Here is a 25,273-nt window from a genome sequence, read left to right as displayed (position 1 = left end):
TGTGTGCCAGATCATCGCTGCATGTTGCGTGCTGCACAACTTTGCAGTGAGAAAGGGCCTGGAGATTGATCTACATGATGACCTGACCCCACAACCAGACATTACCCCCTTAACCGAGGGTACCCCGTCTTCTGAGGGATCAGCAATCAGGAGATGTCTAGTGGAACGAATCTTTGAACGTTAAAAATACACATTAATCATTATACAATGAGAATGCACGCATGCACACCACTGTGATCCCTAGCACACACACCCCACATGCACATCCCATTGGATTAGACCGAAGTACACCGCACGGTACTAAGGAGCAGCAACGCCGCGTCAAGGCCCCAATGATGTTGCTGTCCATTCATACACCTTTCACACAGACCTGGGGAGAACTTATCCCCAGCGACCGAGGGTGACACCCCTTACTGGCAGGAGTGTCACCCCCCCACATTCACACACCATTCACACTGTACTATGCACTACTTTGTGCACCCAAAAAAAAAATAAACTCTTAATCAGAGCATAAATAATAAGAAAGCTCTTAATAAGAGCATAAATAATAAAATAAACTCTTAATCAGAGCACAAATCTTTAAAAAAAATATCACTGGCCCCGGCGCGGACTGTGCCTGGTGCCCAGGTTCCTGGCCCTCACTTGCCTGGGGGGAGCCTCATTTGGGGGTAGAGGAGCATCTACAGGTGGAGGAGCATCCCCAGGTGGAGGAGCATCCCCAGGTACCTCCCTGGCTGGTTGTCTGCCCTCTAGAGCCACTGCTATGCGGGTGAGCAGGGCCTCCTGGCAAGCACTCTGGGCCTGAACAGCCTTCCGCAGGCACCTGACCTCCCCCACAAGTTCGGCTGTGGTGTTATGCAGCTCACCCAGGCTGGTAATTGTAGCTGCAGAGTTTCCTGCCACATCCTGTAGAGCATCGGGCACTGCTCCAGAGGAGGACAGGCTGTTATTCAGCCGCCTCAATTCCTCAACAATGTCACCCATATGGCGGCTCTGCTGGTCCTGCTGCCTGGCCAGCTTTTCCTGCAGGACTCCTGCCACACCCCTTGTTTTGTGGGTCGCCTTCCTGGGGACAGGAGTGGCTGGGGCCCTTGAATAGGGGGAGGACCTTGAGGGGCTGGTGATGAGGGGGATGGGACGGGAGGGGCTGGAGAGGGTGTTGGAAGACCCTGAGGGGCTGGAGATGCGGTGTTGTTGTGATGGTCCGGGCACCTCATGCGACTCCTCTAAAAATAAAAACACCTCCTGCTCGCTCTGGACAACCTCCTCTTCATTGCCCACCACCTCCTCATGGGCAATCTCCTCCTCAACCACCTCCTGCGCGGAGGACTGCCCACTCCCCTCCAACAAAGCCTGTTGGCTTCCCAGGGGGTCAGCCACTGAAGCAGGCTGCTGGGGGGATGGTGTTGGACGGACACTGCCAGCAGTAGACGGCCCAGCTCCCTCCTGCACACCTGTGGATGACACAAAAAATTCACATGTTGGTGGTCCCACACACTTGTCACATGTCCCCCCCCCAAACATGCTACACACCAGATAGAAGATAAAACACACTTACCTGTCCTCATGGGCGGCTCACTGGAGTCATGGCCCTCCAGGCCCTCCACCTGCTCTCTCCGCAGGCAGCGGGCTATCACTTCCTCCTCCTCTGTAAGCCGGATCAGACAGGGTAGCCCACCTCCAGTGCCCCTGGCATGTTTGGCAATGGTGGCCATTTTATTTCGGACCATACCCCGCAGGTCATTAATTTTCTTTATTATGTCCTGGGGGGTCCTCACCTCATGGCCATGGGCATTGACCTGTGCCGCCACTCTTTTTAAAATCTCCTCCTTTTTAATTTTGCTCGTGCTGCCACTATCAGCACCATGGAGCCTGGCATCAAAATGCTCCATTGCTGAGACAACAACTGCCCTCTCAGCATGGCTGAAGTTTTTTTTTCTTCGGTCTTTCCTTGGGCCTGGCATAGCAGCAAAGTGTAAACTCCAAAAAACAGGAAATCCAAGGGAGTCACTTTGCACTAGCTGGGCGGATGTGCTGAGGCTTTTATACACTGGGCCGGCCCAACTCAGCAGGGATTTACGCCAATTGTCATTGTGCGCATGCGCAGAGGGCGGGGCACGTCCGGCGCATGCGCCGTTCGGTCTGGACATCATTTGCATGGGGTCACGGATCATTATAATGCTTCACGCCCACATCCCTCCTACCGTCACTTGCGCCTACTTACGCCGACACATTTAAGTTACGCGAGCGCAGCGTAGGACTCATGTGGTCCGGGAATATGGTCCGGCTCTCGCCAAGTTAAGCCGGCGGTGCGCATCGGAGATCCGCTACGCCAGATTAAATATGCGCCAATCTACGAGAATATGGCCATAGTGTCAGCTGCTTTGTTTTGGGATTCATTTGAATCCTAGAGGAGTGGAATTTTTATATTTTAAATTCTGCCAGTAAGTATGTTTTTTTTTTCAACAGAACAAGCTATCCTGCAGATGTAGCAGTTAGAGTGATGAGAAAAAAACATTTGCCACGGAAAGGGTTGCTTACAATGGTCAGCCTTTATTAATTTGTGTAAAATCTTTGTCCCAAAAGATATAAAAACTGCTGTAACTGTTTATGAAGTGCAAGCTAAATTTTGGCTTCAATTTGTCAGTGTATTTAAAGTGGAACTATAGTCATAAAATTAAAATGGAAGTAAACCCTGAAAATAAAAAAAATAAAAAAAACCTGCAAGACAAAGCCATAATGAGCTAGTATGACTAGCTAGTATGACTAGCTAGTCTAGGGTTAGTATGGCTAGTAGGGTTAGGGCTAGTATGACTAGCTAGTATGACTAGCTCATTATGCATTACTTACCTTAGATCGAAGCCCACGAATCCGTCTTCCGGCCGCATCCATCGCTCCCGGAGGTTACTTCCGGGTATCGCCGCTCCGGGGCTGTGATTGGCCGGAGCGGCAATGACGTCACTCCGCGCATGCGCGCGGGAGCCGTCAAACTCGGCATAGACAGCTGTCCTGTCATTCGGCGAATATCTCCTAAACCGTGCAGGTTTAGGAGATATTGCTAACAACTACAGGTAAGCCTTAATCTAGGCTTACCTGTAGGTGTAACTTGCAAAAGTGGGTTTACAACCACTTTAAGTCCTGCTAGGTCAGTTCAGGCTGGCCCCTTTTGTAGGTAAAGCTATGTAAAACATTAAAATAAGTGCCTATATTAGGGGTGCCCAACCTTTTGAAGCGCGAGGGCCACTTAAGCGACTTGGTAATCAGTCGCGGGCCACAATAAACGGAGCGGGCGGATGGCAGGTGCATGTCTGCTCTGCATATGCAGAGCGGATACGGACACAGCCCACTATACTCTTTTTTTTTTCACGATCGTGTGTATGCAAGGCAGGCTTGACAAGAATCACGTCGAGAAATACGTAGTTTTTTCCATGACATTAAAAACGGTCGTGTTTACGCGGCATAAGGCTCGATTCACATCTATGCATATTGCTTTTGAGCGTTTCTGCAGTGCTTTTTGCGGTGCTTGCCGCGTTTTTTCCACGATTTGCGTTTTTCTTCTTTTTTTTTTTTCACTGTTTTAATGCACATAAGGCCCCAAGATCAAGTCAATATTAATGTTATCTGTTGTCGTGGAGCCCTTAAGCAGCGGGGAGGGGGCTATAGGCTGGTGCTTACTCCTCCTATTTGGTAATCCAGGACTGTCGAAAGCTCCTTTCACATGAAGGGTCTGATCAGGTCTGCCTGTCAGTTTTTACTATTCACCCCTATAGCCTTGCGGTTGTAATTGGACTTGTATCCATTTACACCCGCCTTTCTCCAATTCGATCTGGTCCGCTAATATAAAAAATGGAAGGGGATCAGTCCTCCTCCATCAGGACGGATCGAATCAGAAGGCAGTTGGGTGTAAATGGACAGTGGAGTCTGTTTACGCCTCCCGGTCCATAGAACAGAGCAGGCTTGGTCTGTGTCCCCTTTGCATAAACTGAGTGGACACATACCTGTCATCCACCCCTCTGCACCAATCAGCATGGGATCAGCGAACAGATCCCCTGCTGATCTAATCGGAGTCTGACTTCCCCATGTGATAGGGGCCTAACATATCATAACAGCATCTATCAGTTTGCATATAGGGAGAAGAGCCCAACCAGGATAATGAGTCACCTTACCCAGCCAAAAAGTTTGTGTGAACTTTAGAACCCTGTTAAAGTCTATGGACTCGAACGTTTGAAATCTAAAGTGCTAATTTTAAAGGCTAATATGCAAGTTATTGTCCTAAAAAGTGTTTGGGGACCCGGGTCCTGCCCCAGGAAACATGTGTCAATGCAAAAAAAAGTTTTAAAAACGGACGTTTTTTCGGGAGCAGTGATTTTAATAATGCTAAAAGTGAAACCTGGGGGGGGGGCCTTCAGGTCTGGTATGGATATTAAGGGGAACCCCGCGTCAAATTAAAAAAAATGTCTTGGAGTTCCCCCAAAAAATTCACACCAGACCCTTGATCTGAGCATGCAACCTGGCAGGCCGCAGGAAAAGAGGGGGGGGGGACGTGAGAGCACCCCCCCTCCTGAACCATACCAGGCCACATGCCCTCAACATTGGGAGGATGCTTTTGCGGTCTGTGACAAGGGCCTCATCCCCACAACCTTTGCCCGGTGGTTGTGGGGGTCTGCGGGTGGGGGGGCTTATTGGAATCTGGAAGACCCCTTTAACAAAGGGGACCCCCAGATCCCGGGGGCCCCCTATGTGAATTGGTAATGGGGTACATTGTGCCCCTACCATTTCACATAGAAAGTGTAACAATTGTAAAAAAAAAAAACACAGACACTGTTGGGAAAGTCCTTTATTAAAAACAAATAAATAAAAAATTCCAGCAGTGGTAATCCACTCTCGGTCTCCGCTCCAATGCTGTCGGTATACTGGGATGGGTGATCTCCTCTCTGGGGTCCAGCGATGAGAAGATCTCCTCTTTATCCAGGTCCAGGATCCAGCGATGAGATGTCCATCCACCTGTCTCTACCGGAGACACCCCGGGAATGACACGGCTTCAGCCAATGACATCTCTTATGTAAGTGAGGGCGGGGCCACCCGTCACGTGACCCTGTCCCCCTCTGACGCAAGCCGGGGTCATGCTGGTGTTATAGCGTTAAGGGCGGCTTCTGCTCGCATGCGTGGGAGTGACGTCTAGCGACTCCGGCCAGTCACAGAGCCAGAGTTTGTGGCCCCGGAAGAAGAGGGGTGAAGAATGGATGCTCACTGCCGTGGAGGAAGACTGTGACATTGCGGGCTTCTCCTGCAGGTAAGTGTCACATAATGGGCTACTATGCGACGCATAGTAGCCCATTATGCTTTACCTTTTCAGGGAGACATAGAGGAATTAAACCCCATCAGGGTTTACTTCCTCTTTAAAGTGGTTGTAAACCCTTACAGACCACTTTATGCTACTGGTGAGCTTATAATAAGGCTTACCTGTAGCTACCCAGGATATCTCCTGTCCCCTGCATGTACCTATGTGCCGTTGCTTCAGTCTGTGTGCCATTACCGGCGGCTCCCGTGCGCATGCGCTAAAGTGACATCATCGCAGCTCGGGCCAATCACAGCACCAGAACCGTGATGCCTGGAAGTAGGGTTGGGGGCTTCGCCCCGGAGGGTGGGGGCAAAGACCGCTGCGGGGGCTTTGATCTCAGGTAAGTAGGTCATAATGAGCTAGTATGCTATGCATACTAGCTCATTATGCACTTGTCTTGCAGGTTTTTTTTTTTATATATGGGTTTACAACAACTTTAAAAAGCCACAGAGAACGCTAATGATGCGAACTGTAGCTATCCTTAAATGACATTGTGACATAGAGATGGGGAAATGATGGTAAGCTGGAAACGATGACGGGAATGCCCTCACCTAGCACACCTTGGTCACACCCTTGAAGGCTATTAGTTGCTGTTGATCTAGGGAAAGCAGGTGTTGTCACTGATTGGTGAAGTTGTGTGACGTAGAGATGTGAGGGGAGTGGCTGTGAGTAGAGGAGCTCGGGAACAGGTGTGTTGTGTGGACGGAGGAGACGATCTGTAGTGTCTGGGATAATATCGGGTGAGTTGTTTCTACCATATGATGATATGTACCATGTTATAGATCAGCCGGGCTTGGTGCTCCGCTTACTGCTGTTTGTTTTATCTTTCTGCGGTACGGATAGTGTGGCGATCCTTGTGCTGCTCCGTCATAACCCAGTCCTTGTTTCCGCTCCTAATAATGAAGAACTACAACAGGTGTGGGTCGGGTGTGTATTTCTGGTGTAATTCTAATGGTTCGTTGTCCTGGGAAATAACAAACCTGGATGTGTAAATAGCGCTGTCATATACCTGCCCGGTGTACAGTAAAGCTATGGTCATCAAAAAAGAAAGGAACTGCTGTGTTTATAGAGAGATCACTGGACGGGTCGGCTCCGATCACTGTGTTTTGTTTACTGTACAGGGAATTATCTGGGAAGTTTAGACACACTTCTACCTTCCTGATCAGCTTTTCTGTGTTTTTATTATTTTGCCTTTAAATAAGTATTCAGCGTTGAAAAGATATATGTGATACAAAAAACTAAAATGCAAGCCAGCACTCAAGGTACATTCATAAAAAAATCCCTCAGAGAAATCATAAAACAGAACAGTGCAGCACAAAGAGATTAAACTAGCAGAATAAATCTATAAAGGAAATATATGATAAATAATACACAAATGTCCATATGGTATAAAGAGAGTGCATGTGATAAGCACAAAATATGCAGCAGGTGATTAGGGATGAGCTCAAACCCATGTTTGACTTGAACATCGTGGGCCAGATTCAGATAGGTGAGCGTGATCCTATCTGATTTACGTTACGCCGCCGCAAGTTTTTGAGGCAAGTGCTTTATTCAGAAAGCACTTGCCTGTAAATTTGCAGCACCGTATCGTAAATCCCCTGGCGGATTTCAAATTCCGCGGCTAGGGGGCGTGTAAAATTTAAATCAGGCGCGTCCCCGCGCCTAACGAACTGCGCATGCGTCGTCCGGAAAATTTCCCAGCGTGCATTGCTCTAAATGACGTCGCTAGGATGTCATTGGTTTCGACGTGAACGTAAATTACGTCCATCCGTATTCGCGAACGACTTACGCAAACAATGTAAAAAATGCAAAACTCGGCGCGGGAACGACGGCCATACTTAACATAGGATACGCCGCATATAGCAGGGGTAACTATACGCCGGAAAAAGCCGAACGCAAACGACGTAAAAAAAAAAGCGCCGGGCAGTCGTTCGTTTCTGAATCGGTGTAACTCCTCATTTGCATATTCCTCGCGTATACAAACGGAAGCGCCACCTAGCGGCCAGCGTGAGATTGCAGCCCAAGATCCGACGGTGTAAGTCACTTACACCTGTCGGATCTTAGGGAGATCTATGCGGAACCTGATTCTATGATTAGGGCACATAGATACGACGGCCGGACTCAGAGATACGACGGCGTATCTTCTTTCTGAATCCGGGCCCGTATGTTCGACCGTTCGTCGAAATACGAACGTTACGGGCCGTTCGCGCCAAATTCGAGTGGCGCGTCATCGCCCATAATTCACTGCGGCATCGCAGTGCATTGCTGGCTAATGATTGGCCAAGCATGCACTATGACCCACTGGCTTGGCCAATCACAGCGCGCAAAAAACGGAGAGCCATAATTGGCCAAAGCCAGGGTGGCTTTGGCCAATTATGGCTCAGGGGGTTTAGTACACGCCCCACACTATATAATGCTGCCTGCAGGTCGAGAGAGAACATACATACATGCATACATGCATGCATGCATGCATGCATGCATACAAGCAAAGAGTGGGATAATGGCGCTGCTAGAACCAACCAGGGTTGGATAAACTATAAAATCAGGTCTGTGTTGAGTAACCTGGGATATGGACACCCCGGAATCACACACTGAGAGAAGTAAGAGTGTGTGTAGGTTGCCCCGTTGATGGTACCAATTACTAACTGGCGAGTGAGTGGCTATACTTGGACCTCCAGCCTGGGTTGGTAACCAATTAGCATGTGTAATATACCAGGGAATTGTGAGAAAGTGAAGATGTAGTTGAAGTAAAAATAATGAATAAAAAAACGTATAACCAGTAGGTCAGGATCCTGTGCAGGCCAGCAATCGCTGGATTCAATGTGACTAATGTGTACACCACTGTGACTTGGTTCCTAATGTGCCTAGAAGCTGTAAACTATCATATATCTCCCAAATAGTAAAGTGCACTTGGTGTATTCCAAAAATTATAATGGAGTCAACAGATGCAAATAGAACTTACATAAAGTGTAGCAAGGCTAGCTATGTGAAGGCAACTGCCTTTGTTAATTCTCCAATAGTGATAAGCAATAAATATAGTGAAACTGAATATATGAAAAGGTGGTACCAGTTATAAGGTCAGGACACTGTGCAGACCAGCAGTGAACTGGCTGCACTTAGATGGGGTGTAGGCAGAGTGCCAAACAGCCCAATACACCCCCAGCAGTGTCCAGATACTGATATGTGATAGCAGACCAAAATAACATAAGAAACCGTATTCTAGATCACACAAATAACCAGAATAAATGATCTCCAATGGAGGTGGGAAGATATTATTTCCACCTGCATATAAGACCCTTCCAGGGTCCTGAGCAAATTTCACATGATATACTATTATTCCAATATCTCTTCACAGCTGCAAGAACACCTATATATGCAGCAAAGTTCACGCTATATGTACATATATATATAATTTTACAATCCTTTTACTATTATTATTTTTTCACTTCTCTTCATTTTCTCACAATCCCTTATGTCTATGGGGATTTGATTGCACTTAGTGCACGATCACAGATTATTATCCAGCCTTGCGGTACAGTCTTTTAAAAAAATATTTTCCCTCCACTCACAACCGAGGGATCACCGCTTATATGACCTTTTAGGGTCCTGAATAAGAATCCACGTCATATGCAATAATACACAGATACAACGTCACACAGGCATGATTCGTTATCAATGCATATTATTGCACACCACCTGTTCACCCTACCACATCATCACATGATCATAGATGTGGGATACGAGCATCTCTCACTATTACAAATTACTCTCTTTCAGTATCCATCCATTAAGGGCACAATGATCGCTGTGGGTTCCTTAGTGCTGCGCACCAGGCCCATAAACAGCTTTTTTCATCCCACAGCTATGGCCCCTAGGCTATGTCTAGCCTCTTGGCTTCTACACTAGTCTGTTACATTTATGTTGATCTTTCAATTAGTATAATCCAATTTCGATGACTACATGTTATTTACAATGGAGTATACAACCATAGAGTCCCCAGCTTAGGTATCCATTCTGAAATTATGTTATTTTTACAATGTAAGCCATTTGTTGTATTATCTTAGAGGGCGGCATATGTTTGTCCACAACCTATTAATTGGCAGTCCCAAGGGTTAACGGAGGGATGGTCACCCTGTATGCTGGAATTGGTACGCCCAATTGGAATTACACATATTTCCATTAGGAGGCGGGACCCATCTGCCGCCGTGTATAAGATTGCTACGTACGTACGTACGTACGGTGCTTTTATCACCTTTGAGAAAGTCACATGACGAAACGCGTCAGATGACCGCTACGCAAGCACGTTCGTACGTACACACGCCGCATGCCAAACATCCCAGCTGCTAGCACCGGACACGAACGCCTACGGCGGAGCCCCATCGGCGGAGACGGTAGCTGTACACTGCAGCACATAACGGGATAGGCGGCTGGCTTAGCGATTTGCTCATTGTTCAGTTTGTTCATTAATCCTTCTGATTTGGACTTTTAAATGGTTATTTTATTGGGAGGGACCCAGCCTGCACTGGGACCTGCCGTGGAGTTTTCTCTCCAACTTGATTTTAATACATATTTCTCCACTCGTCTTCCAGGACAGCCTCTGAGACCTTGGGCTCCTCCCTCCGGGGCAGGAAACACACACCCCCACTTCTTTAAAGGCGGTCCTCCAGGCCTCCATCTTCAGTTATTGTGTTTCCTACCGGACGGGAGGAGCACGCACATAGGAACATGGGAATGCTCCAGGTCTCAGGACTGTCCTGGGTTTGAGCACTTGGCATGTTTTCTCCTCAGCCTGGCGCCCCTCTGACCAGACTTCGGGTAGAGCATGGCTGCCAATCTCGTTGCCGTCCTATGCTCAGAGAGAGCAGGACCATCGATGGCGCCAACCCCGGTTCCCCCTACCTTTCATCGGCGGATGGCGGCGGCGGGGGACGCTGACCCAGCCAACAGGTTCCTCCTCACACAGGCGGAAGTTCCGGTCTTCCGGAAGCCGAGGGGCGGGGTATGCGCTCCGCAGGGCGGAAGTGACACAGACTTCCGCCGGATGCGCGTCATCGATCAGCGCTGCGGAGATTCGTTCCGATCTCCCTTTTAAAAAAGGCGCGGCAATGCAGTACAGGCCCGGAGCAGGGTGTTATCGGCCAGGCCGTGTTTGTACCCTCGCAGCATGGAAGAAGCAAGTCAGGCCATGGATCCATGCGTGGCAGGCTCCGGTACCTCTCAGGTAAGAGGGTGAAGGAGGGCTTCTCTTACTCTGGGAGGTTGGCACTTACTCTCCTAAGGTGGGGAACCTATGGTGGAGGGCTAGGCACACAATATTCCTTTCCTGCACAGAGGTGTTAGGTTTAAAGGCATATTCTAAATTTAGCTTCCTGGTCTGTTATTTTCAGGTAAAAGTGCCGCCTGTGCAGACTCCCAGGAAGAAATGTGCCGTTTGTGGGGCGAAAATGAGTCTTACTTGGAAGAAGCCATTATGCCCTGACTGTGTCAGCGACCTAGTGAAGGATGATTCAGCAACAGAGTGCCGTAAAATCCTTTCTTCCGTTAGGGATGAACTAGCGTCCACTTTTTCATCATTCAGAGGAATGATGGATAGAATACAAACTCCTTCCCATTTGCCTAGGGCATCCAGTACCCCTTCCTTGTCTGAAGGACCTCCACAGGAGGAAGAGCGGGAAAGAGGGGAGAGGGCAGAAAGTGGGTGGACACATTCAGGCCCAGCCTCGTCCCAGGCAGATTCTGCTTCAGGGTCCGAGGACGGAGAAGAATCCTCCAGGGGTTCTAGGTATAAGCTGACCTTAGAAGACGTGGGAGATCTGTTAAAAGCGATCTACGACACGTTAGAAATTCGCGAGGAGCAAGTCATACTTTCTAAGCATGACCAGATGTACCTAGGGTCTAATGCACAGAAAGCCAAGGTTTTCCCTGTACATAAATCTCTCATGGATTTAATTTTGCTGGAATGGGAACACCCAGAAAGAAGGCCTTTTTTTCTCGGGAAGCCTTAAGAGAAGGTTCCCGTTTGAAACTGATCCTTCCCAGCCATGGAATAAAATTCCGAAACTAGACGCTCCACTGGCCAAAATTTCCAAAAATACGGACTTAGCCTTTGATGATCTAGGAGCTCTAAAGGATCCCATGGATAAGAGGGGAGACGTATTGCTCAAAAGGGCCTGGGATACCTCGTCTATTGCCTTAAAACCGGCCCTGGCGCTACCTGTGTAGCCAGAAATCTTGAATGCTGGCTTACGCAACTGCAGTGCCATATTTCGGCCGGTACCCCAAGACAGCAACTGCTGGGCTCATTCCCCTTACTATTTAAGGCGGTAGGTTTTTTAGCGGATGCCTCCGCTGAGTCCGTCTGACTGGCTGCTAGGTCAGCGGCCTTGGTTAACGCCGCTAGGCGGGCAGTTTGGCTCAAGACCTGGCCAGGAGATTCGGGTTCTAAGCTTAAACTCTGCGGGCTCCCTTTTTCGGGTGACCACTTGTTTGGCCCCGGTTTACAGGAGGCACTGGAAAGAACCCAGGACAGAAAGAAGTCCTTCCCTGAGAAAAAGAAAAAATACGACAACAAGCGTTTTTTTCGCGGCTTTAAACAGCAGGGGACGAAGGAGCGAGATGGTCGCCCCAAAAAACACTGGGCAGGGCAAAAAGGGCGTGGAAGAGGAAATATCCTATTCAATCCTCCTCAATCCACCCCAAAGCCCCAGTGATGCCTCAGTCCCTGTGGGAGGAAGATTGGGGGAGTTCCTTCCACAGTGGATTCTATCCACGCCAAGTCTGTTTGTCCTAGATATCATCAGGAACGGCTACAAGCTGGAATTCGATGCGATTTTCCCCCCCCCCCCCCCCCCCTATGTTTGTGCTGACCAGGATGGCGAAGGATCGAGAAAAGGCACAAGCCTTAAATCTCCTGTTAGGGGACCTTTTAGACCAGAATGTTGTGATAAGAGTTCCCCGGGAGGAGGAAGGTCAGGGGGTTTACTCACATGTTTTTGTGGTGAGAAAACCTTCCGGAAAGTTCAGGTTGATCCTGAATCTCCGTCCCCTGAACAAGTTCCTGAGATACAAGAGATTCCGGATGGAATCTATATTTTCGGTAACAAATTTCTTGTTTCCAGGGTGCTAGGAATAGCAACAGTAGACCTCAGGGATGCGTATCTCCATATTCCCATACATCGGGAGTCTCAAAATTTTTTGAGGCTAGCAGTACAGAGAGGCTCGGAGGTAGTCCATTATCAATTCAGGGCTCTACCCTTCGGCCTATCCTCCTCTCCGAGGATCTTCACGAAAGTGCTAGCCGAGGCCTTGGCACCCTTAAGGCTAAAAGCGATCACTGTAATACCCTACCTGGACGATCTGCTTTTCATTTCCTCCTCCGGTCCCCAACTGGAAAAGGACCTAGAGGAATCTCAAAGGCTCCTATGCTCCCTAGGCTGGCTAATCAACAGGGACAAGTCCCAGCTGACTCCGTCCCAGGAAGTCCTGTACTTGGGGTACAGGATTTCCTCGATAGAAATGAAGGTCTTTCTTCCGGAGGAGAAGATTCTAAGGGTAGTGCATGCAGTATCTCTGGTGCAAACCAATCAGGTTATCCTAGTCAGGGACGTTATGAAAATTTTTGGACTCATGTCGGCATGCTTTCTGGCAGTGCCTTGGGCCAGGCATCACCAACGTTTATTACAAAATACGATGCTAAGACAGTGGGATGGCAGGAGAGAGAGCCTAGACTTCCCAATGCACATTCCGACCAAAGTGAAAAGAGCCTTATGGTGGTGGCGAAACCGTTACAATCTGGAGAAAGGGTTGCCTTGGAACCCACCCACGGCCAAAGTAGTGACTACGGATGCCAGTGCGCTGGGGTGGGGAGCAACTTGGCTCAGGGCTCCTGGTCTCCGACAGATGCACCACGGTCTTCGAACCAAAAAGAACTTCTCGCGGTTCTAAACGCCATACAGTCCTTTCAACCCTTGATTTCAGGGAGTCATCTTCAAGTGAGGTCGGACAACGCGGCTACAGTCGCATATCTAAACAAGCAGGGGGGCACAAGAAGTCCTCCCCTTCAAGCTATAGCGGACAGGATAATGAGCTGGGCGGAAGTGAACCTGTCTTTCCTGTCTGCAGTGTACCTAAAGGGTTCCCACAGTACCCTGGCAGATTTCCTAAGTCGGCAACCAGTGAGCCAGGACGAATGGTCCCTAAACGGGGAAGTTTTCAACCAGATAGTGTCCCACTGGGGGGAGCCCGAAGTGGAATATTTTTGCATCCGAGGAAAACAAGGTCAGGACATTCTTTTCTATTCACCCACGGGACCGAGCCATGGGGGTAGACGCCTTTGCCAGTCCTTGGCGTTTCAGGCTGGCGTACGCGTTTCCTCCAATAAGACTGATAGCCAGAGTTCTCCAGAAATTTCTGGTCGAGTCCACGGACTTAATAATAGTCACGCCATACTGGCCCAAGAGGCCATGGTTCGCCCTCCTGAAGAGGTTGGCGGTGGATCTCCCTCTGACACTTCCAGCAAGAGAGGATCTAATTTCCCTAGGGCCGCTTCTTCACCCTCAGGCAGGGACATTAAGACTCACAGCGTGGTATCTGAGGAACAGCTGTTAATTTCTCATGGGTTCTCAGACAAAGTGGTAAAAACGCTCTTAGAATGCCGCAAACCGGTCACCAGAGCCATATATGGCAAGGTCTGGAAGAAATTTAATTCCTGGCAAGCGGAACAAGGGATCGAGCAGCCCAGTATTCCAGTAATCCTAGACTTTCTTCAAGCAGGAGTCGAGTTGGGTTTATCCATCAGCACTTTGAAGGTGCTTTGGCAAGGGTTAAGCCAGTTAAAGTAAGTGCTTGCCCTTCCTGGGATCTATCCCTAGTCCTTAGGGCACTTACCAAAGCCCCCTTTGAACCCCTGGAGAAATCCTCTGTAAAATACTTAAGTTTGAAAACCGTTTTTTTTTATAGCGATTACTTCGGCCCGGAGGGTCAGTGATCTGCAGGCCCTGTCAATTCAGGAGCCTTTTCTGTTAATTTTGGAGGACAAGGTTGTCCTTAAAGTAGACCCTTCCTTTTTACCCAAAGTGTCGTCCACATTTCACAGGACGCAGGACGCAGGACATTGTATTACCTACTTTTAGTTCCACCTCAGAAAGTGATGAGGGGGAATTTGGGAACTTATTGGATGTCAAAAGATGTCTCCTATATTATTTAGAAGCCACTAAGGGTTTTAGAAACTCGGAATCCCTTTTTGTTTAATTTTGTGGGAGCCCGCAAGGGGTATAAGTCTTCAAAATCATCCTTGGCAAGGTGGCTTACAATGACTATCACAGAAGCTTACCAGTCAGAAGGCAAGCAACCCCCTTCGGTTAAGGCACACTCGACCCGGGCAGTCTCGGCATCATGGGCAGAGAGAGCCGGAGCATCACTGGAAGATATTTGCAGGGCAGCGGCATGGTCATCTTCCTCTACATTTGCCAGGCACTATAGGTTAGACCTGCTGTCAGACAAGGATCAAGCGTTTGGACGGAAGGTCCTCCAGGCGGTTGCTCCACCCTAACAAGTGAGTTTTCTTGCTTATCATCTCAGAGGCTGTCCTGGAAGACGAGTGGAGAAAACCGGAGTTAGGCTTACCGGTAACTCTGTTTCTAGGAGTCTTCCAGGACAGCCGGGGTTTCCCACCCGGGATTATGTACCTAGGTATCTGAGGTATGAATTAACGTTGTGTTAGTGTATTATGTCTTTCAGAGCCTTCCGGTAGTGCTTGTTTATAACTGAAGATGGAGGCCTGGAGGACCGCCTTTAAAGAAGTGGGGGTGTGTGTTTCCTGTCCCGGAGGGAGGAGCCCAAGGTCTCAGAGGCTGTCCTGGAAGACTCCTAGAAACAGAGTTACCGGTAAGCCTAACTCCGTTTTTTTTTGTTATAAATAATTTTTGGAGGAATTTCCAAAAAACATTTCGCGCTATGTGGATCTTTTCTGAGTGACCACTTACATCCTTGCCACCCGAGACACATACCCCTCTTTTTTTCTACACCTCCACTAAGCTGCATGCAACACAGACATTGCTCAGGAGTGAGTAAGGTACCATCACCAACCGCCTTTTGCCCCATCGGGGTGCCAACATATGGTGAGTGGGGACCTAAGTGGGGGAGCACAACAGTCACTTATTGGTCTGCGAGGGATCGGCACTTTGTCACATCTGCAACTGTTACATGTTTTTTCCAAGAATTGCATCTGTGGTTTGAACTTTGATCTAAATTATCTCCACCAGGAATAGTGGGACTCTCAGGGTTCACTCAGTTTTTTTGTTTTTATTCCCGTGGATTGTAGGACTCCCAGGTGGAAATAATATCTTCCCACCTCCATTGGAGACCGTTATTCTGGTTATTTGTGTGATCTAGAATACGGTTTCTTATGTTATTTTGGTCTGCTATCACATATCAGTATCTGGACACTGCTGGGGGTGTATTGGGGTGTAGGCAGAGTGCCGAACAGCCCATCTAAGTGCAGCCAACAACAGTTCACTGCTGGTCTGAACAGTGTCCTGACCTTATATCTGGTACCACTTTTTCATATATTCAGTTTCACTATATTTATTGCTTATCACTATTGGAGAATTAACGAAGGCAGTTGCCTTCACATAGCTAGCCTTGCTACACTTTATGTAAGTTCTATTTGCATCTGTTGACTCCATTATAATTTTTGGAATACACCAAGTGCACTTTACTATTTGGGAGATATATGATAGTTTACAGCTTCTAGGCACATTAGGAACCAAGTCACAGTGGTGTACACATTAGTCGCATTGAATCCAGAGATTGCTGGCCTGCACAGGATCCTGACCTACTGGTTATACGTTTTTTTTATTCATTTTTTTTACTTCAACTACATCTTCACTTTCTCACAATTCCCTGGTATATTACACATGCTAATTGGTTACCAACCCAGGCTGGAGGTCCAAGTATAGCCACTCACTCGCCAGTTAGTAATTGGTACCATCAACGGGGCAACCTGCACACTCTTCTCTCAGTGTGTGATTCCGGGGTGTCCATATCCCATTGGACCTAGCCCTATTCCAGGTTACCCAACACAGACCTGATTTTACAGTTTATCCAACCCTGGTTGGTTCTAGCAGCGCCATTATCCTACTCTTTGCTTATTATTCTATCCGGTCTCTCTTGAGACCTTATAGGGAGGCAGCAGCTCTATTACATTTATCCTAAGCGCGGATCTTTCCCAATTTTTTTATCTATCTATCTCTATCCCAGGTGTTGTAGATATATTTATACACTGTATAGTTTAGCTAGATCAGCTATTCCTAATTTACTGGCAGGCAGTTGATTGTGCTAGCTGCAGTATTCTCACGTGGTGTACTGGCCATGTCCTCTGTAGTTTGCACCTAAAGCTACGAGGTGTGTGTGTGTGTGTGTGTGTACTGCCTTTGTCCTCTGCAGGCCATTAGTATGTCTGGAAGGACAACAAGGAGAGGCAGAGAGGGCAAGCAGGCTCTGCGTCTAGAGGCAACAGTGCTGGTCGTGGACACGGTGCATCCTCATCAGCACGTGGCCGTTGGACACGCTCGTCCTTGTTTCTTTATCGTACATCACGGGACACAGAGCCGCATAGCCATTACATGTGGGTTATAGAGTCTACCTTCAGGTGATGGACACTGGTGTAATCAATTAAACAGGAAGTTCCCTCCCTATATAACCCCTCCCCTACTGGGAGTACCTCAGTTTTTTCATCAGTGTCTAAGGTGTTGGTCACGGGTTAACATGTGCTCTTAGGAGCTCCACTGGAGGGATCCATTCTGGATGTAAAAAGCCTCCATAAATCCGGATCCGTCCAAGGTGCTTCATAGCCAAAGTGGACGGTACCCGGGCCTCGGTACGAAGAACGAGGTTTAGCCTATAATGCCTCTCTTCGGAGGGCTGGATCCTGGGTTCCAGAACTTTGTGCCTTCTAAGGACCAAATGTTTTTCTGCTGCCAGGGTGCTATATAGGTCCAGGGGTGTGGTGTTCCTGCCATGGACCCCGGTCCCTGAAGGTCTAGGACTATACCCACGGTGAAGGGGGAAGATTGGGCCTCTTGCTTGGCAATACCCTGCAGCGTGGAAAGGTAAGAGAGGGACCTACGGGACTTGGTTTGACAGTAGGTCTTCTGTAGGGGACTATGGGTCTCGCCTATATTATGTTTCTATGCATGGGCAATGTAAACCACGATGTCTTCTGAGACGGGATGGCTCAGGGCACCCATATATCTCCCCTAGCCGGCATGTAGCCTGGGCCACTATGTCTGTTCAGACAGGATGGCTGTAGTACCCATATATCTCCCCTTGAAGGGGCTGGTACATAAAAAAAAAAAAAAAAAAAAAAAAAAAAAAATGCCCTTAATCCAATGTTTCTCAATTCCAGTCCTCGGGCCCCCCCAACAGGTCAGGTTTTCAGGATTTCCCTCAGATGAAAAGGCTGTGGTGATTACTAAGGCAGTGAAACTGATCAAATCACCTGTGCAAAATAATGGAAATCCTGAAAACCTGACCTGTTGGGGGGGCCTGAGGACTGGAGTTGAGAAACACTGCCTTAATCCTATGCAAAGGATTGTCTTCCACGAGTAGCTGCAAGTCTTATCTGTTTTTCCACTACTATGGGCAGTAAAAGACATGCCTGATGTTTTTGCTTACCATGCTTTCCAAAGGCGGAAGCTTAAGTGTTAGCTGGTCTATTGTGCATCCCACTTCCTCAGCTTCAGGCTCTACCATGTCGCACGTGCTCACCGGCTCAGTGCAGTCGCAGAGAGGGCTCTTCAAAAAAGGCCCAGACGTCAGAGCTCTGTAAAGCTAGGGGGACACAAATGTAAGCACCTTGTGTGAGTTGGATACAGATTCATCTAAGACGCCTACTCCGCATCTAGCTGTGCAGATTAGCAGGCATTGTTGCTGCCAGACTAAGTTCAGCTGTAGATGCATCTGGGTTAAGTTCCTCTGCTTTTAGCTTAGGACTTTTGTCTCCCCATTGAATAAGGTCAGGGGTAGGAATATAAAAAGGAATCGCCACATGAACCTGGTGGCCCCTTATTCTCCCCTGTAGAGACTTAAACAGCTCACAGATTGAGCCATCAGACCTGTCAGGCACTGCAGTCTCCCCCAACATTGCAGCCACTCTGCATGTGTTTTGTTTTTTGCATCGCATTTGTTGTTCTACAAGAGGTTAACTGCTATGTTCGCAGCATCCTCACAAGAAGCAAAAAAAAAAAAAAAAAAAGCAGGGTGTGTCCCTTTTCCTGCTTTAATCCTTAAACGAAGGGATTAGAAGAGCTGGGGATGAAGGTTCACTGTCAGAGGACAGGAGCTGCAGCCTAACGAGGAGAAGCTTTTAAAAGCCCTACAGGTTCTGATTGCACCAGCAGTCTTTTCAGAGATTCATGCTGCATATAACTTCCCTCTGCCTACTCGGCCAAAGCCTCTATCTTCTCCTTGGAGTGTAAAGAGAGGTTTTCCTATAGGTGGCTAGTAAGACCTCCATATGGTCCTCAGCCTGGTGTCGGCTTTAGGCTAACCAAATGCACATCTGAGGGATGCACAGTTGCTGGTACACATTGCTAACGTCTCTTAATTGAGGAAACGCACATCTACAGAGAATAACTTCCTCTATACCAGTCCGCATGTTGCATAAGATACATCAGTTTGGAATGCATGTGGGATAAAAACAAGTAACAGAGCATGTTTTATTGTGGATCGCATAAGGATATATGTTTCTGTCTGTATGGTGTTGCATGTTTGTTAGAGTTGCATAGAAATGCTTGAGTGCATAAAGATGCTAGTTACCTGATCACTCAAGTCCTGGATTACCCAAGGATATTTGGTCACACAGAGAGACTTGTTTCCACAGAAAGGCCTAAAATCGCATAAAGACGTTTGTATGCATAAATATGCTGGATCACACATGGTCACCTGATCACCCAAATCCTTGATTACCCAAGGATGTTTGGTCACACAGAAGAGGTTTGTTTCCACAGAAATGCCTAAAATCGCATAAAGTTGCTTGGATGCAAAAAAGATGCTGGATCACACATGGTTACCTGATCATCCGCGTCCTGGATTACCCAAAGATATTTGGTCACACAGAGAGGCTTGTTTCCACAGAAGTGCCTAAGTTTGCATAAAGATGCTTGTATGCATAAAAATGTTGGAATCGCACATGATTACCTGATCACCCAAGTCCTTGATTCCCCAAGGATATTTGGTCACACAAAGAGGCTTGTTTCCACAGATATGCCTAGAATCGCATAAAGAGGCCTGAAGGCATAAAAATGCTGAATCACACATGATTACCCGATCACCCAAGTCCTTGATTACTCAAGGATATTTTGGTCGCACAGAGAGGCTTGTTTCTACAAGAATGCCTAAAGATCGCTTAAAGATGCTTGAATGCAAAAATAAGCTGGATCACACATGGTTGTCGGATCAACAGCGTCCTGGATTACCCAAGGATACTTGATCACATAGAGAGGCTTGTTTCACAGAAATGCCTAAAGTCGCATTAAGATGCTTGAGTGCATAAGGATGCTGGATCGCACAGGGGTGCTTGGTCACACAAGAGTCCTTGGTCACACAAGGGTTCTTGTCCGCACAGTAGTGCTTTAAATGCATAAGATGTTAATCGCATGGAAGATGCTGAATCGCATAAGGATGCATGATTACTTTAAAGTTGCACATGGCGGCCTAATTAAGCAATACAGAATTCCTTGTGTTTGCATAGAAATACATGTCTGCATGGGTTCATGTTGCACATTGTTGCATAACACGTTTATAGCGCATGCTTGCTTGCAAGATGCTTGTTCCAGAGCACACATGCTATATGCATGTTTTGCTTAAAACATATTTATATGAATTCATGCTTCCAGGAACACACGCTGCCATGTACACACACTTCCATTGAGGCATATGGCTTTAACACTTGCCACATACACATATGGGGAGCCAGTTGCATATGTGTTTATTTACTTGGGTCTGCAGATGTTGTCTGCGTTTCGCAGGGGAACAGCACTATCTCCAGTTGGTGGTCTTGCCCTTTGGGGTTAGCCTCTGTGTCTGAGTTTTCAGGGTGCTAGGGCCCGCCTCAAGCAGGTCTGTAGGCCCAGGGTATAGCATTAATGGCATACCGAAGCAAACTCCTGCTGATGGGTCAGTCAGTAGCATGGCTGGACCTAAGGAAGTCCAGCATGGTCAAGTATCTGGAACTCCTGGGTTGGGATTCCAGTCTAAAGATACATTCTTTCATTTGACAAGAAGCTGGGTATGTTTGGCACAGTCCAAAAAGGAGAGTTTTTTGGCCTCAGACAAGACCATCGCTATAAGAAAACTGGTCTATGTGGTCATGGCAAGGAACAGTTCCTTACATTTGGCCTTTTGATTAAGGCACTAGGGAAGATGCTGGCTTCATTCAAGACAGTTCCCTATACTAACTTTTATTCAGGGCTGTTATGAACAGTATTTTGTCGGCCTAGAAAGAGTGGATCTTGACCTAGCATTATCCAAAGAACCCGGTCCCAGAGATATGCTGGAATTCCTCTTGATGATTCTTAACTAAAAGGGTTTGCCAGGTCAGGAAGAGACATGTTCCAGGGGAAGTAGTCAAGCTCCAATGGAGCCTTATCTGTCAGCTAGAGCTACCGATGGAGCATCTGGCTTAGGGGCCTGAACATTCAGGTGGCAGGTTGGTTCTGTCCGAGTACAATCAGACTATGCCATACTAGTGATTTACTTAATTTACCAAGGAGGAGCTTGTGTGTGGTATGTAGGGGGCGCTGATAAGACAAATTTTGTGTTTAAACAAAATGACAAAAAATATATATATAATAAAGTGATAGCAATTACAATCTTATGTGATGTCTATAAAAATAAACAATATATACATGTGATATCAGAAGACCCGTAGGTCAATAGTGAAAGAAATAAGATCCACAAGAGAGCCTCTATTCCAAGAGTGATGTGCTCCCAAGACAAAGAATCAAGAAAAAATTACTTTTTTAGTGATAATTGATATTGTCCATATATTTCAATGATAATAGTGAACCACTGATAAATAAAAAAGTGAATCTTTGCAAAAGTCCAGAAAAGTAAACATGCAATCTTCTCATGAACGACAGTGCTTCAAAGTCCTTCCACCAATTCCGCAAGACGACACCCAAAAGTGTAAATATTAAATGCGCTTACCAAAGCGACTTGACCCCTTTAACTAAAAAGAGAGTCAAAAACGCTTGTGCAGTTGTTAATGTCTGCAAACATGTATTGCGTCCTCCAATGGTTAGATACAGGCAAATCTTCTCCCAGTAGTCTCATAAATGAAATACAAAACCTCCATAGTGCAACCGGTTTTATTTTAAAAAAGTAAACAAAACATGGGCCAAGTGGCCACTTACATTAAAGTGCCCATCCCCCGGCACTGGGTCTGCGGGCCTTGAGATAGAGGAGATAGCAGCCTCAATTTGCATGTGGCGTGTGTCTCCTATCGCCTCGTCAGCTCACAAGGGTCAGATGATGGGAGGTAGGTAAAATAACGTGACCAGGCTCGCCGCCGACGATCGTTTCGTGTAAACGTCTTCAGGGGGGCGTGTGCCTGGTCACTGGGGTCACGTTTATTTATTGGGAACAACCGGAAGTTGTTCGGCTTGATTGACACGCATTCTAGCCAATTACAGCACGTTTGCGGTCAGTTTAAAAACCGGAAGTAGCCGATGCTAATGGACGGATGCTGTAGCCAATTACAGCGCAGTAACGAGACACTGGGAACGGAAAGACAGAAAATAATGATCGACTCAAATTTCGGCCAATTACAATGCAGTCCCAGTGTTGGCTTCGTCACTCCCATCTTGGGATATATCAACAAAAAACACAACATTGCCTGACAACGATATCTACTCATAAATAGCTAATGTCTGATGTTAAACTGATTTACTTATGAATCTTGATCTTACAAGACAATGTAAATATAACTTTTTAAAAATTTATGACGGCAAATCTATTAAAAGAAAAAATATATATATTAGGACATAATGGATTAAAAAAAGGGGAGCCGTCTTCTAATGAAAAACCACAAGATGGCACCCTATCGCACACCTCAATCACACCCTGCATAGACTTGGATTGAGTCCATTAACAGGAAATGAAAGGATATGGAAATAGTTGATGGGGAGAGTCATGCCAATTTGGGTGACAGTTTATTAAAGGTATTAAAGAATTTTAAGACAACAAAATCTCTGTGTATAATTGTCGACAATTGACAAGAGATAATTGTCTCACTGTTTTTTTTCCCTCTTTAAAGTAAAAAATATATACAATATAGTCAAGGTGATGAACACATGGCCACAAATTATATATATATATATATATATATATATATATATATATATATATATATATATATATATATATATATATATATATATAATATAGAGAGAGAGAGAGAAACAAAGAGGGGCCCTTGTTAGGGTAAATTACTTCACAACCTGATTCACATAAATGAATATGGTGGATCTGAACCATACCATTAGTGAAAATTATAGGCTCCATTAAGGATTAAAAAAATGGATCTATTAAACTATGTATATATCAAGGGAAGGAACATGCACAAGGATCAATCATTGGATAAAAAACAGTTGAGATCGAGTTCGATATTGAGGCCCAGGGGCTGCATACTCCTCAGCCTATGCAACCACATGGTCTCGTTCTGAGAGATGGCTCTTCTCATGTGAGTGCCCCGCCAATGGTTCGATATCTTGTCAATTCCATAGAACTGACAGAGAGATGGATCACTTTGATATTTTTCAAAGTGTCTAGACACACTGTGATTTGGAAATTTCTTTTTTATATTCGCTAGATGTTCATTTATCCTCACTCTGAGTTTACGAGTGGTACGGCCCACGTACTGGAGCGAGCAAGGGCACTCCAAGACGTAGGTGACATGATCAGAGTTGCAAGTGATCAATGGTTTAATTTTAAACTTTTCTTTAGTTACATTGGACTGAAATTGTGTTCTTTTCTTTATGGCTCCAGGTTTTCTTGTGGTCTGGCAGGCCTTACAGCGTGTACAATGATGGAAGCCAGAGCCATCTAGAAAAGTACTCAATTTTTTGGGGGGATCAGGTACATTTTGGGCTATCCGATTTCTGAGTCCCGGAGCTCTTCTGTATATAAATTTTGGTTTTGATGCGATCGATGTCATCAGGTCAGGATCTTTAAGAAGTAGTGGCCAGTGCCTTTTGAATATGGTCTCCACCTGGCGGAATTGTCGATGGAATCCCGAGATGAAAGGAACTTGGCTCTCAAATGACTTTTTTGGCTTGGTGATAAGGAGTGATTCTCTTTCCATTCCAGAGACTTGGGTCAATGCTTTATTTAAATTTGCTTTAGAGTAATCCTTTTCTATAAATTTACTTGTCAATACATTCTGCTTGTGCTTCAAAATCCCTTTGTGTGGCACAGTTGCGTCTAAGACGCATGTATTGGCCTTTAGGAATGGCTCCTACCAACTGCGGGTGGTGACAACTAGTAGTTGGCACAAAGCCATTCCTTTCCGTTGCTTTGAAGTATGTTTTTGTTTCAAATACGGTTTCATTTTTTGTAATGGTAAGATCTAGATAGTTCACTGTCTTCATACTGGTCTCAGCTGTAAATTTAAGACTATACTTGTTTGTATTCATCTGGGCAAGAAAAACTTCCAGACTACTGACTGAACCTTCCCAAAAAAGGATCACATCGTCTATATATCTCCGGTAGAAACATTAAGCCCAGGTTCACACTGGGTGCGATTTCATTCGATTTGAGATGCGATTTCACATGTGAAATCGCATCTCAAATGCCTCCAATTGTCGGCAATGGCGCCGTCCTAATCGGTGCGACACCGCATCTGCGGCGCTGCACCGATTTCAAAAAGTAGTTCTTGTACTACTTTTTGCGATTTCGGGCCGCGATTTACATAGACATCTGTGCAGAAACCTGCACAGATGTCTCTTAAATCGCGGCCGAAATCGGGACTGCCGGCGGGAGTGAAATCGTGCGAGTTCAGCTGAACTCGCACGGCTTCACTCCCGCAGCCCAGTGTGAACCAGGGCAAAGACTGATTTTGGTTAGAGAAAATACTTTCGTGTTCCCATTTATTGAGAACTACATTGGCTACACTGGGAGCATATCTAGCTCCCATAGCAACTCCGCTGGATTGATTGTAGTACTGTTGATTTGCCCAGAAGAAATTGTTGGTCATAGCTAATTTGAGACCTTGTACTAAAAACCTAATCTGGGCCTTTTTCAAGGTAGATTGTTTAGTCAATGCCCATTTTATTGCTTGGAGTGCATCTGAATGTGTAATATTCGTATACAACGATTCGACATCGACTGTCACTAGAATAGTGGATTCTGTGGCTTGAAGGTTTTTGAGTGCAATTATGAGGTCCTTGCTATCTTTTAGATAGGAGGGACTTGGTGGGACTAGTGATTTAAAAAAACTGTCTAAATATTCTCCCAGACGGGAGAAAAGAGAATCTATGCCACTGATTATTGGCCTACCGGGCGGGTGTTCTTTGTCTTTGTGTACTTTTGGCAAAATATACATGACAGGAACTTTGGGGGCATGGATTATCAAATACGCTGCCTCTTTCTGATTAAGGATTTTACGAGCAACTCCTTCCTCAATCCACTCGGAAAGTAGATCTTTTAATTTCGTTGTAGGGTTCCCATACAAAAGTTGATACGTTGATGTATCCCCTAGTTGTCTTTCCATTTCTGAATAATACATTTCTTTTTTCAGGATCACCAAGCCACCACCCTTATCAGCGGGGCGAATCACAATTTTTTTGTTTGCTTCCAATAATTTGATTCCTTCCCAAATTTTATTGTTAGATGCATGTTGAGACACTTTTAATTCTCGTAGATCTTCTTGAA

At 46.4% G+C, this 25,273-nt stretch overlaps 1 protein-coding gene across 3 annotated transcripts in view; it reads left to right on the top strand.

The window, feature by feature from the left end:
* Nucleotides 1–5,934: 5,934 nt before the first annotated feature.
* LOC120928428 (C4b-binding protein alpha chain-like) overlaps nucleotides 5,935–25,273 on the top strand; it is a 262,555-nt gene continuing 243,216 nt past the window's right edge. For 2 of the 3 annotated variants that reach the window (XM_040339534.1, XM_040339533.1), the window contains exon 1: nucleotides 5,936–6,081. The gene's annotated coding sequence lies outside the window, so the exon portion shown is untranslated. Of the gene's footprint in view, nucleotides 6,082–25,273 lie in introns of all 3 variants that reach the window. The other variant, XM_040339532.1, reaches the window with a different exon arrangement.

The sequence above is a fragment of the Rana temporaria genome, chromosome 2 (genome assembly GCF_905171775.1).
Source record: "Rana temporaria chromosome 2, aRanTem1.1, whole genome shotgun sequence".
Classification (NCBI taxonomy): Eukaryota; Metazoa; Chordata; class Amphibia; order Anura; family Ranidae; genus Rana; species Rana temporaria.
Note: the sequence above shows the minus strand (reverse complement) of the source record. Positions and strands in the feature narration are given on the sequence as shown.